The sequence below is a fragment of the Astatotilapia calliptera genome, chromosome 3, assembly GCF_964374335.1.
Source record: "Astatotilapia calliptera chromosome 3, fAstCal68.1, whole genome shotgun sequence".
NCBI classification, from domain to species: domain Eukaryota; kingdom Metazoa; phylum Chordata; class Actinopteri; order Cichliformes; family Cichlidae; genus Astatotilapia; species Astatotilapia calliptera.
This window is the reverse complement of record NC_137424.1, coordinates 1,355,175-1,367,404: the sequence shown is the minus strand read 5'-3', so window position 1 is coordinate 1,367,404 and position 12,230 is coordinate 1,355,175. Positions and strand designations below refer to the sequence as shown.

The 12,230-nt window shown below is 42.4% G+C and overlaps 1 long non-coding RNA gene across 1 annotated transcript; it reads left to right on the top strand.

The window, feature by feature from the left end:
- The first annotated feature begins 1,446 nt into the window (after positions 1 to 1,446).
- Positions 1,447 to 2,924, top strand: LOC145426172 (uncharacterized). The gene is made up of 3 exons (XR_013906902.1): positions 1,447 to 1,535; positions 1,630 to 1,698; positions 2,509 to 2,924. It is a non-coding gene; the product is annotated as an uncharacterized LOC145426172 (long non-coding RNA).
- Positions 2,925 to 12,230: the final 9,306 nt, after the last annotated feature.

Genomic DNA, 12,230 nt, shown 5'->3' with positions numbered 1-12,230 from the left:
ACCTCAAATCCCATCTTGAGGAGAGCTATAGAATAGCTACACGGAGTGCTGCAAAGGTAGCCGAAAGGAACAAAACCAGATTTGACAAACATGTGACCACATCTACCTTGGAAATCGGGGACCGAGTGCTGGTCAGGAACATACGCATTCGAGGAAAACACAAACTCGCCGATAAATGGGAGCAGACCGTCCATGTGGTAGTGAAACGAGCTGGAGACCTCCCTGTCTACACCGTTAAACCAGAGGGCGGGGATGGCCCCATACGCACCCTACACAGAGACCTCTTACTCCCTTGTGGGTTCCTCTCTGCAGCCAAGGAAGTGAAACCTGAACAACCAGAACCCAAGAAAAGGCCCAGAACGCGACGGACCACTCAGAAAGACAATGAAAGAGCAGATCACCCCTCGGACGAGGATGATATTGTTTCAGTCCACTGGTTTGCAGATAGATCAGTGCCAAATGACTCGGCGTACATTGTCAAGCGAGATCTTCTGCTGACCCATAAATCAAGTCTTGGTCAAGATGATGTGACTGCAGATCAAGACAAGTTGGCTGGTAATGCTCCAGCTTGTGCAGACACCATCTCCGATGTTGTTCCAGCCAGTCATGCTGACCATAACCAACCTTATGACAATCAGATTGCAAGTTATGGAGAAGCCTTGTATGGGGAAGACTTAGCCGGAAATGACGAACCTGAAAAGGAAAGAGACTTACCCGGAAATGACGAACCTGAAAAGGAAAGAGACTTACCCGGAAATGACGAACCTGAAAAAGAAAGAGACTTACCCGGAAATGACGAACCTGAAAAGGAAAGAGACTTACCTTCTACGGATCGCCCTGACATGAGGGATGAACAAATCCTACTTCTTTCGGACATGTTAGGGAGTGATGAGGAAGGAGAGGACTTGATATTTGACAGGGAAACAGTAAACAAAGAGAGAGATGAACAAACAAGCAAAGAAATTCCTGTTCGAAGATCAGAAAGAAGTCGCCAGCCACCAAAAAGGCTAGACTATGCTGAATTGGGAAATCCCCTTGTCACTGTGGTCAAATCATTATTTCAGGGTTTAACCACAGCTTTCATTGACTCTTTAAATTCTAAAGCTGAATTATTGTTCTTAGATGATGCAGTTCACAGTAGACATGCAAAGGGACTTGCATGAATTCAAGAGGGGAGGGTGTAACCCAGTTCCTAAAATCATCTCAAACAGAAAGAGAAGAAAAATTAAAACATTTAATGTTCATTGTTCTGTTCTTACTGTCCCGGTTAATGAAAGTGAAATGAGATCAAAATAATTATTTAAACATAGAAGGGATGCAGATTATATATGATATGCTCTGGTCAAACAAGGGTTAAGTTTCTCAGAGGGTTGATGAGCTCTGATGAGAGCCTATTGTTTTACTCCACTCCTCACATGTCAGCCAATCGGTGAAGCTCTAGGCAGCTCTTGTCCCTCCTTAGTACCAGCTCCCAAGTTTTCAGTCTCTTGCTTCTACAGCCGAACAGAGCAGACGGACTAAAACTTTTGTTATCGGTAAGCTGGAGAAATTAACCTCTAACGAGTTAAAAGAAATACCATCTAAACTGATATTTTTCACAAATTATGTATTTGCACTTTTGTTGTCAAGGGCAGAGCGAAACCGGAGGGTTTACTGAGCTGTGGCTCCATGTAAATGCTGAGCATCCACTCGACGGCGGTAAGCTAAATGTGGCTAATCAGACACGTGATGTGCGGAGTGTGGGTACAGTTGTTCGATGTCTCTGAAACGCTGTTGTTATGCTAGTTAGATCGTTAACTAAGTCATTAACATGTGAAAAGCTGTAAATGGTTAAAGCAGCTAAAAATAACTTTATGAGAGATAATTGTAATCAGACTTTATCCTGCTTCCTGTTTAAATTTTGATGTCAATCAGTTGTTTTACAATACTCAGTATTGAACACTTGGAGGTAATTTTTAGTGTATTTCCACTTGTACTGGTAGGCCTATGGTACAAGCGGGATTAAGCACGTCCATTTTAATACTCCTATTTGTGGACTGAGTCCTTGTGTTTACGTGTTATTGAAATTGATTATTTGCACTTTGTTCAATTTCTGATAAGCATATTATGCATATTATTCCATTTCTTAAAAGGGGTAATATACTTATTTATTTGTGATTAGATATATATGTACAGTGAGTTATTTTGATCGATGTAATTAATGTTTACAATGAAAGTGAATTATATGGTGACTATAATTCCTGCATGTTTGCAACCTTGTAGATAATCTTTAATGTTACTGCAGGTTACAAATAAGTATTGAACCTTGATACTGTGAAATTTTGGATATTGATACTTTGACCTTTGAAACTTGATATTTTAATGTTGTACAACATGACTGAACTGATGATGATTGAATTGATGATAGCTGATCTGAATAGTAGTTACTGCACTGTGACACTACTTTAGTTTAATTTGTGAGAGTTATCCTTAAAGGGCACGTGACATATATTTGGCCATTGTTTATAGGTCAGGTTTTTATATGGGACGAATCCAAAGACCAGGTCAGCGATTCCAGAACCCAGAGTGTTCCAGTGTTCACTGGATGGCGAGCCAACCCAAGATCCTAGGAGACGATATACATGTACACGCACACTCATTTGCACATTGATGGACTACAATCCTCTACTGTACAAGTAGTACGGTAGGACAGACAATCACACACACACTCCTTGTCAGACGAATTCTATGGGCCCCACCGGTACCATTTGGACTTAAAAAAGACTAATTCTTTTACTTGTGCACAATTTTATTTAATTCTATTTTTTTTTGCTACTTTGGGGGAAATTTTTATACTTGACATTCTGTTAAAACCTGTTGTAATACTGTGTTGTTTACAAATTTCTTTTACAAGGCTTAACATCACTAAAGTACTTTTAAAGCCACATAACTGTGTTTGTCTGGTTTCTCTGCCATTCGTGTACCAGAGCTCTAAGAGTCGTTCTCAGTCTTCTGACACTAGCCCAAATTGCTTATTACTTTGGTAATTATCCATCGGTACTTTATGTAACTCCACGTAAGTGCTACAGTGTGCTCTGTGACATTATCGTCTTCTGCATCCATTGGTTTGCATTTTAAACTCCCAGCCTATCAGGTTGTTATGAACGGTTTATATTTCTAACATTTTGTGATGTAAAAGTGAACCACAGGCTTTTTTATTTCCTGTATGATGGGATGACTTAAGACACGAGTTATTAAAAAAAATATAAATGACAGTGTGACGGCCATGATACTTTATGCGGTCAAATATGTTAAGGATAATGTTTCTCAATGTAAAATTGCAAAAAGCTTTTGGATAGGATACAACATCCTGAAAACAGTTTCCTCAGGACCTGCTGAACCTGCCGATATTCAAGCTGAAGAAAATGAAACTTTTGTTTTGTTGCTCTACAGATGAAAGAAAAATATGTTTAACAATTCAACAAGAGCAGCACCTTCAACACATGTACATTCAAATTTTGGAACAAGCTCAACATTGATGTTGTTCAATAGTTTTTATCCGTTTTTATCCATTTTATGTCATTTTATGGCTTTAATATTTCCAGCTGATAAGGAGACTTACAGCATTTCAAATGCTTTAAACATCCACTTTGTCTGTAACGACAGCATCAAACTACAGAGCATTGTTTTTACTAAAATTCAACATTTTCAGATGAAATTCAATTCAATTTTATTTATATAGCACCAAATCACAACAAAAGTCCCCTCAAGGCGCTTCATAGATACAGAGAAAAACCCAGCAATCATATGACCCCCTATGAGCAAGCACTTTGGCAACAGTGGGAAGGAAAAACTCCCTTTTAACAGGAAGAAACCTCTAGCAGAACCAGGCTCAGGGAGGGGCGGGGCCATCTGCTGCGACCGATTGGGGTGAGAGAAGGAAGACAGGATAAAGACATGCTGTGGAAGAGAGACAGAGATTAATAACAGATATGATTCAATGCAGAGAGGTCTGTTAACACATAGTGAGTGAGAAAGGTGACTGGAAAGGAAAAACTCAATGCATCATGGGAATCCCCGGCAGCCTACGTCTATTGCAGCATAACTAAGGGAGGATTCAGGGTCACCTGGTCCAGCCCTAACTATATGCTTTAGCAAAAAGGAAAGTTTTAAGCCTAATCTTGAAAGTAGAGATAGTGTCTGTCTCCTGAATCCAAACTGGAAGCTGGTTCCACAGAAGAGGGGCCTGAAAACTGAAGGCTCTGCCTCCCATTCTACTTTTAAATACTCTAGGAACAACAAGTAGGCCTGCAGAGCGAGAGCGAAGTGCTCTAATAGGGTGATATGGTACTACAAGGTCATTAACCCTTTACAGCCGATCGGAGCGGGCACGCTCTGTTTTGCGTAACTATTTTTAAATCCCGGTAGCTCTGCAACCACTTAAGCTAGCACAATAATTTTTTTTGCATATGAAACTGGAGGAGTTGTACTTACATCTTATGCCATCAGCTTGTCCTAGGTCACAGTTTCCTTCCACATATAGCTTTGCAAAAACTGCATAAAAATCACTTGCAGCAACAAAAACATGATATTCCAGAAACACGCTTCGCCGATCCATCAGCTGTTTGTAACACTTCCTACGTCCATCAGCGCGAACTATCACATGACCGCATGACCTGCCCGAAACCGGAAGTGACGTCATTTTGCGGAAATGTAGTTTTTTACGATCGGGCCCTTATGAGCTTGTGTTTTACTTGTTATGTGTTTTAAAAAGTTATGTTTGAGTTTATGACTTTCTGTGTCTTTTCTGGGATGCTTAGGACTCATATTGCACTGCTGGAAATAGTTTATTTTGATGCATATGCTGTTATTTTGCAAATTTGCACTATAATATTTATTTTCGTTTTTCCTGCAGTATATAAAAATTGGTGTATTTCAAAAATAAAACTATGAAGACACTCAAAATAAATTTCCTGTGGTGGGAAACTAGTTTGTGTAACTTTTTTGTATTTACAGTTTTGAGGGATAAGCCTCTTAAATTTCTCTAACTAGAAATATATGTTAAAAAAACAAAAACGATTTTCAATTTTTTTGTAGTTTATTGCACTTTTTTGCAATTTATGTAATTACTATGCACCTAATGCAGACATATTATTAAAGTTTGGGCTATAATGGTTGTATTGATGTATAGCAACTTGAAATGCTCCCAAAAATGGCTCCACAGCATGTAAAAATATAATATAAGCTCTGGCGAACTTGGTTCTATGGTAGGTCTTAAAGGGTTAAGATAAGATGGGGCCTGATTATTTAAGACCTTGTATGTGAGGAGCAGGATTTTTAATTCTGAATTTAACAGGAAGCCAATGAAGGGAAGCCAAAACAGGAGAAATCTGCTCTCTCTTTCTAGTCCCTGTCAGGACTCTTGCTGCAGCATTTTGGATTAGCTGAAGGCTTTTCAGTGAGTTTTTTGGACATCCTGATAATAATGAATTACAGTAGTCCAGCCTGGAAGTAATAAATGCATGAACTAGTTTTTCAGCGTCACTCTGAGACAGGATATTTCTAACTTTAGAGATGTTGCACAAATGGAAGAAAGCAGTCTTACATATTTGTTTAATATGTGCTTTGAAGGACATGTCCTGGTCAAAAATGACTCCAAGGTTCCTCACAGCGTTACTGGAGGCCAAGGTAATGCCATCCAGAGTAAGAATCTGGTTAGATACCATATTTCTAAGATTTTCAGGGCCGAGTACAATAACCTCAGTTTGATCTGAATTAAGAAGCAGAAAGTTAGCGGCCATCCAGGTCTTTATGTCTTTAAGACATTCCTGCAGTTTAACTCATTGGTGTGTGTTATCTGGCTTCATGGACAGATAGAGCTGGGTGTCATCAGCATAGCAGTGTAAATGTATGCTATGTCTTCTAATGATGCTGCCTAAGGGAAGCATGTATAGTGTAAACAGAATTGGTCCTAGCACTGAACCCTGTGGAACTCCATAATTAACCTCAGTGTGTGAAGAGGACTCTCCATTTACATGCACAAATTGGAGTCTATTAGATACCGTATTTTCACGACCATAAGGCGCACTTAAAAGTCTTAGATTTTCTTCAAAAAGTGCGGCGCGCCCTATAGCGCAGTGCGCCCTATGTGTTGTAAGGAGGACGTAGTAGAGAACACCATGAGATCGTTAAAGGGTGAAGTGTGGGCGTTGATCGTATATACCGGGACAATCGCACATACCTGTATAAAAGAACAGGTATGTGCATTATGCAGGACATCGTTGTTTTAACAACCCTGAAAATGGCAAAGAGACACGCTTACGAAGCACAGTTTAAACTGAAGGCCATCAGCTACGCGGAGGAACATGGAAATCGAGCAGCGGCGAGAGAATTTAAGATTAACGAATCGATGGTTCGCAAATGGAGGAAGCTGGAAAACAAGCTCCGGCAGGTCAAGAAAACGCAGCTGAGTTTCCGCGGACATAAGGCGAGGTGGCTCGAGTTGGAGGAAAGACTCGAGCGGTGGATCATCGAGCAAAGAGCGAGCGGGAGAAGTGTTTCGACGGTCACCATTCGGCTAAAAGCAGTTTCACTAGCTGAAGAGATGAACATTGAACATTTCCAAGGAGGTCCGTCTTGGTGCTTTCGTTTTATGAAACGGTGCCATTTTTCCATCCGGACCAGGACTACGGTAGCGCAGCAACTTCCAGCAGATTATAAGGAAAAGCTGGCCATCTTCTCCTACTGCAGCAAACACATCGGCGACAAAAACATCCAGCCCAGCCACATCACAAACATGGACGAGGTCCCGCTCACTTTTGACATCCCGGTGAGTCACACTGTGGAGAAGCAGGGGACCAGCACGGTAGCGATACGCACAACGGGGTATGAAAAGTCTTCTTTTACTGTTGTGCTTGGCTGCCATGCTAATGGACAGAAACTGCCGCCTATGGTGATTTTTAAGCGAAAGACTTTGCCTAAAGAGAAGTTTCCAGCAGAAATCATCATTAAGGCAAATGAAAAGGGCTGTATGGATGAGGAAATGATGAAAGACTGGCTGAGGGAGGTGTATGTAAGGAGACCAGGTGGTTTTTTCCACGCATCACCATCGCTGTTGATCTGTGACTCTATGCGTGCCCATCTCACAGCCGATGTGAAAAAACTAGTGAAACAAATGAACTGTGAGCTTGCTGTCATTCCGGGAGGCCTGACAAAGGAACTCTAACCGCTGGACATCGGTGTGAACCGCCCGTTCAAAGTAAGGCTGCGAGCGGCCTGGGAGCGATGGATGACCGGTGGAGACCACAGTTTCACTAAGAGTGGAAGGCAGCGCCGGGCGAGTTACGCCACAATTTGCCAATGGATTGTAGATGCTTGGGCTAACATGTCTGCTGGCACTGTTGTTCGAGCTTTCGCAAAAGCCGGCATCGTTTCCGAGGAGCCGCACGGCACGAAAAGTGACTCTGACGGTGAAGACAGTGAACCTGGCATGTTTGATGGAGATTTAGCGCAGCTGTTCAATTCAGACACAGAGGATGAGGACTTCGATGGGTTTGATGATAAAAATGTGAGTACCAAACTTTGTTTTGCTCCTGCTTTATTTTTAAATATGCACACTTGTATGTTTGTGTGTTGTTGATGATGACGATTACTGGTAATAAAAATGTGAGTAAGGTACCGAATTCAGGTTTGCTCCCGCTTTATTTTTAAATACGCATACGGTACTTGTATGCGCCCTATGATCCAGTGCGCCTTATGTGTGTGTTAAATACAGTAAGGGCACACATAACTTAGACTGCGCCTTTTAGCACAGTGCGCCTTATGGTCGTGAAAATACGGTAGATATGATACAAACCACTGCAGCGCAGTACCTGTAATACCTACAGCATGTTCTAATCGCTCTAATAGGATATTATGGTCGACAGTATCGAACGCTGCACTGAGGTCTAGCAGGACAAGCACAGAGATGAGTCCACTGTCAGAGGCCATAAGAAGATCATTTGTAACCTTCACTAAAGCTGTTTCTGTGCTGTGATGAGCTCTGAAACCTGACTGAAACTCTTCAAATAAACCTCTGCAGATGATCTGTTAGCTGTTTGACAACTACTCTTTCAAGGATGTTTGATATGAAAGGAAGGTTGGAGATTGGCCTATAATTAGCTAAGACTGCTGGGTCTAGAGATTGTGATCAGGAGATATTTTATTTTGTATTCTCACAATCAGTTATCATTGATTAATCATTTACCATTGTTGAATCTGTTGACAGTATAATCTTTTAATTACATCTGTGTTAGTTTGAGCAAATATTAATGCACACTGACTGTTTATATAAAGTTGTTGCACGTTAGAGCAGTCACACCATACAGACCCACGAGTCCTGTTGGGCCCTGGCAGGCCGGCGTGGAGTTCTGCACGTACGCCGGCCTCTACTTACATGCACGCACTTATGTAACACACGCACGGTCACCTACACACTTAGTAATAATAGGAGGGTCATCTGAGGACAGTTTTTCTGATAAATACACTTTCACAAAATGCACAATGTAATACACACTTGTTTTTCTCTTAAGAGTAGCAGTTGATGTCTATATAAGGGAAAACTTTGGGATAGGCGGGGAATTGTTATCATTTGAGATCATTTCCAGTAAAGATCCAACTGTGATGTCATAAAGGCAATATAAGGAGACTGATGCTTCAGTTGACGAGAGGATTCGATTGCAAATTGTCTTTTCCCACACTAAGTGCACAAAGTGTGTAATAAAGATCACTATTTTTGACACCTACTTCGACTTGGGCTTGCTTTCTTCTCTTCCCTAACTCGAACGAACCATAACAATTCATGGTGCCGAAACTCCGGGTGGGGAGGAGTTGCAACCTGCAGCTCGTCGTGGAAGGTGACAAAGGGGGCGGAGGCCAGCAGCCTATCTGAGTGACGCCAGGCGACATAAGAAAAGGTGAGTGCCACCTGTTGATTTTTATCCAAAGGCGCTATATTGGAAGTTAAAACTAAATTTAATTAAATAATATTCACTCAGTCTGGGCTTCTGGCGTTGGTCGATAGTGATCTTGACTAATTAGTTTTAAAATAGGGCATAGTAGTCTGACTAAATTCATTGTTGTTCATTTTGGGGGTGAATTTTGAGTTAAGAAGTTATGGGTTTAAGTTAATACGGTTTAAGGTGTGTGGAAATAAATAAATACGGTTTAAGAGGTTAAATGTGGGTTGACTGGGAATGCTAGCCAGTCAATCGGTAGTGTAGGGATAATTTGGTTTTGATTGAGTAGCAAAAACGCGGTTTTGGGTCTCAGGTAATTAAACTGGAGGGCAGGGTACCCACAGTGAGGCTTTTAAAATAAGTAAATTTGATTAGGACTGGGGCGCGGCCCCTAGGAATGCAGTTGTTCAGCGTTTTGGCAGACGCCACATGCAACGGACGCGTTGTTATGTTTAAGCTCGGTTTTGGCCTACCGGGGGAATGTTGGGACGCCCTTAATGGCCAGGCATTCTAGGAGTGAGTGTCTTATACTGCATTAATTGGCAGGTAGAGTCGCGGACCGGCTGCCTCCTATTTAAACGTCAGGAGCTTGTGAACTTTAAGTAAAGCCAAAAGCGTGATCTGGGATATTTCACGCCGCTGGTGGAGATCCGGGTGTCCGGGCGGGGAAGCAGTTTTAAAGTACTAGAACTTAGTAATGAGGCCGTTTTCAAGGCGGCGTACTTGAGACGGGTAATTGATCAGCAAGAGCGAGGCTCTGGGCTGAAAGATGCTTTTAAATTAGTCAAAAATTTAGCAACACCAGCAGAGAAATAGAGAAGTGAGATAAAGTTGTTCTGGCATATGGTGTTTTCTTAGGAATTTGAGCACTATCGGGAGGGCGTTCCCGAGGTGTGTATTGACCAGCAAGGCGAGGCCTGGGCTATAGGTGCTTTTAAATTAGTCAAAAAAGTTAGGAGTAACCTCTTCTGGTATATGACGTCTATGGGGCCCGTGTATACTGTATATAAATTACTCGTGTGTCTGTGCATTTAAAAGTGTAAATTGTATAAACTGTCTTGTGTTGTTGAATTTTTTCTGTGTGGATTCAGAGTGTGAAAAAACGAAAACGCCTTTCTCTTCTCTCGCTCTCAGAGAACAGAGAGTGTGTGTGTATTTCTCCTTAATCAGAAGGGAGGGGTTGTGTGGTGCTGCGCAGTAGCGGGCACACGCGCGCGAGTACGAGCGGAGTGTGTGTGTGTACAGCTGCGGCCCTATTTCTCCCTTTTTGTCCTTCTGAGCTTCTTTTCGTTAGGTGAAAGGGGGTCTCAGAAGTATGGTTAAAAGATTTCAGTAAATGGAATAAACTAAACCTTGTAGTTTTGTGTTGGTGATTTCCTAATAGGATTATGGTTTAATAGAATTCCATGAGTAATGATTCCTTGTGTAAAACTCCAGTAAGGTAGGAGTGCGGGGATAAAATATCTTGACAAAATTTGAGAACTTTGTGTGATTGTTGGGAGATTTTTAGTTGGGTCGTATTTCTTTCTCTACCTGGAGAAGGCAGAGATCTGTGCTCTATTTGATGTTGTGTAAATAAAGCTTTTAAAAGTTGGTTGAGTCTCTCGTATAAGGAGGGAAAACGGTGCATGGTAGATTGTTTGGATTATTCTTCTATGTGAAAACTTTGTAGTTGTTAGGGAAGTGAATGTGAGAGTGAATTTTCGCTGGCTTTGCGTGCTTAAAACTGTTATATTAGACGTTTGTCAAGCTTTGAGCTTGAAAGGAGGATTAGAGGGTGTGTGTGTGTGTGTGTCTGTGGGCGGTCTCTCTCTCTCAGGCTGGAGCCTAGCGGAAGTTCGGCTTGACCAGCTTGTGAGATTCTGACTGCCGAAAGGAAAATACAACGAGGCAACCCCTAGGGGAGGAGCCTAAGACCGGCCATTTTGGTAAGGTAAGTGAGGTCAAAAAGCAAAATGGCTGAAGAGGAAAAGGCGACCCCTGGTGGGGGAAAGAGATACAAGCCACTGAAGGAGCAAATACAGGAATTGAAGAAAGCCATTAAAATGATTGAAGGGACGTCTTCAAAAGAGATTGCTCGTCAGTGTCAGGATTTAGAAAAAGAAGTGAAGGAATTATGTGAAAATCAACAGAAGACATTGGAGGACAGAATCCCTCTGCACTCCCTCTTTCAACGACAAGGGGAGAAATGTGAAGAGAGAATCAAGGAGCTTGAAGAGGAATCTTTAGGACGTTTCCAGGGGAGAAAAATAAAGGCTGAAAAGAAACTTATGATGGAAAAACAAAGTAAGTATTGTAAGCTTATGATTATCTCCCAAGGTGTTTCCCACTGGATGCAAGAGGAAGTGAACGACATCCAGCCAGCCTTAAAAAAGGAAGCTGAGGCTGAGGGAAAGCTATATCCCAGCCTGAAGGACTTCCTGAGTGGCCCACCCCCACCTTATATTTGTCCAGTGGTGGCCCTGGAGGGTGGTACTATGTGGGGGCCGGAAGGAAAAACAGGAAAAGTGACAGGTGGAATTGTCAACTTACAGGAGAATCCTCCACCATCGACATCTGCTCCAGCCACAGTGGAGGCAGACACAGGAGTAGTGCAGCCACAATCAGGGGTACCTGCACAGAAAGCGATGCAGTCTCAATCAGCGGCAGCTGCATCAGAGGTAAGTCAGCCTCACCCAGTTGCTGGGACATCACAAGGAATTACTACACGGGGGTTGATCTTGATTCCTCCCTCTCTTTTTAGCCCAGATAGAGCTACAGAAGAAGCTCAACCTGTGGCGTCTACAAGTACCGGACAGGTGACATTGCAACAGCCCAGCCAGGAAAATCCATCCCAGGAGGTCTGGACTTCGGAGGAAGACTCACCTTCAATGCAGTATCAGAAGGCGCCATCAAAGGCGACCCGAAAAACTAATCAGAGGTCAACGGTTGAAGATTCTGAGAAAGAACAGTGGCAAGGCCACGTTTTCGGAAAAGAATCTGACAATCGGGAGGCCGTGATACAGCTGGAACGCCTCTTGAGAAAATTGGAGGAGGAAGGCGTAGCAACACCACGTAGCGTGGCACAAACACTTTATGCCTTGGAAAAGGACTTGGCGGGCTCAGTAGAGAGCAACACACGAAAATCCAGAGAAGTGTCAAACCTGCAAAGGGGAGGATTTGCCCCAAAGTTTCAGACTCCCACAGGAAGGACGACCCTTCGCTCTGGGAGGGTTCTGGAGGAACCAAGAGATAAAAGACCGTCCATCTTTGAGA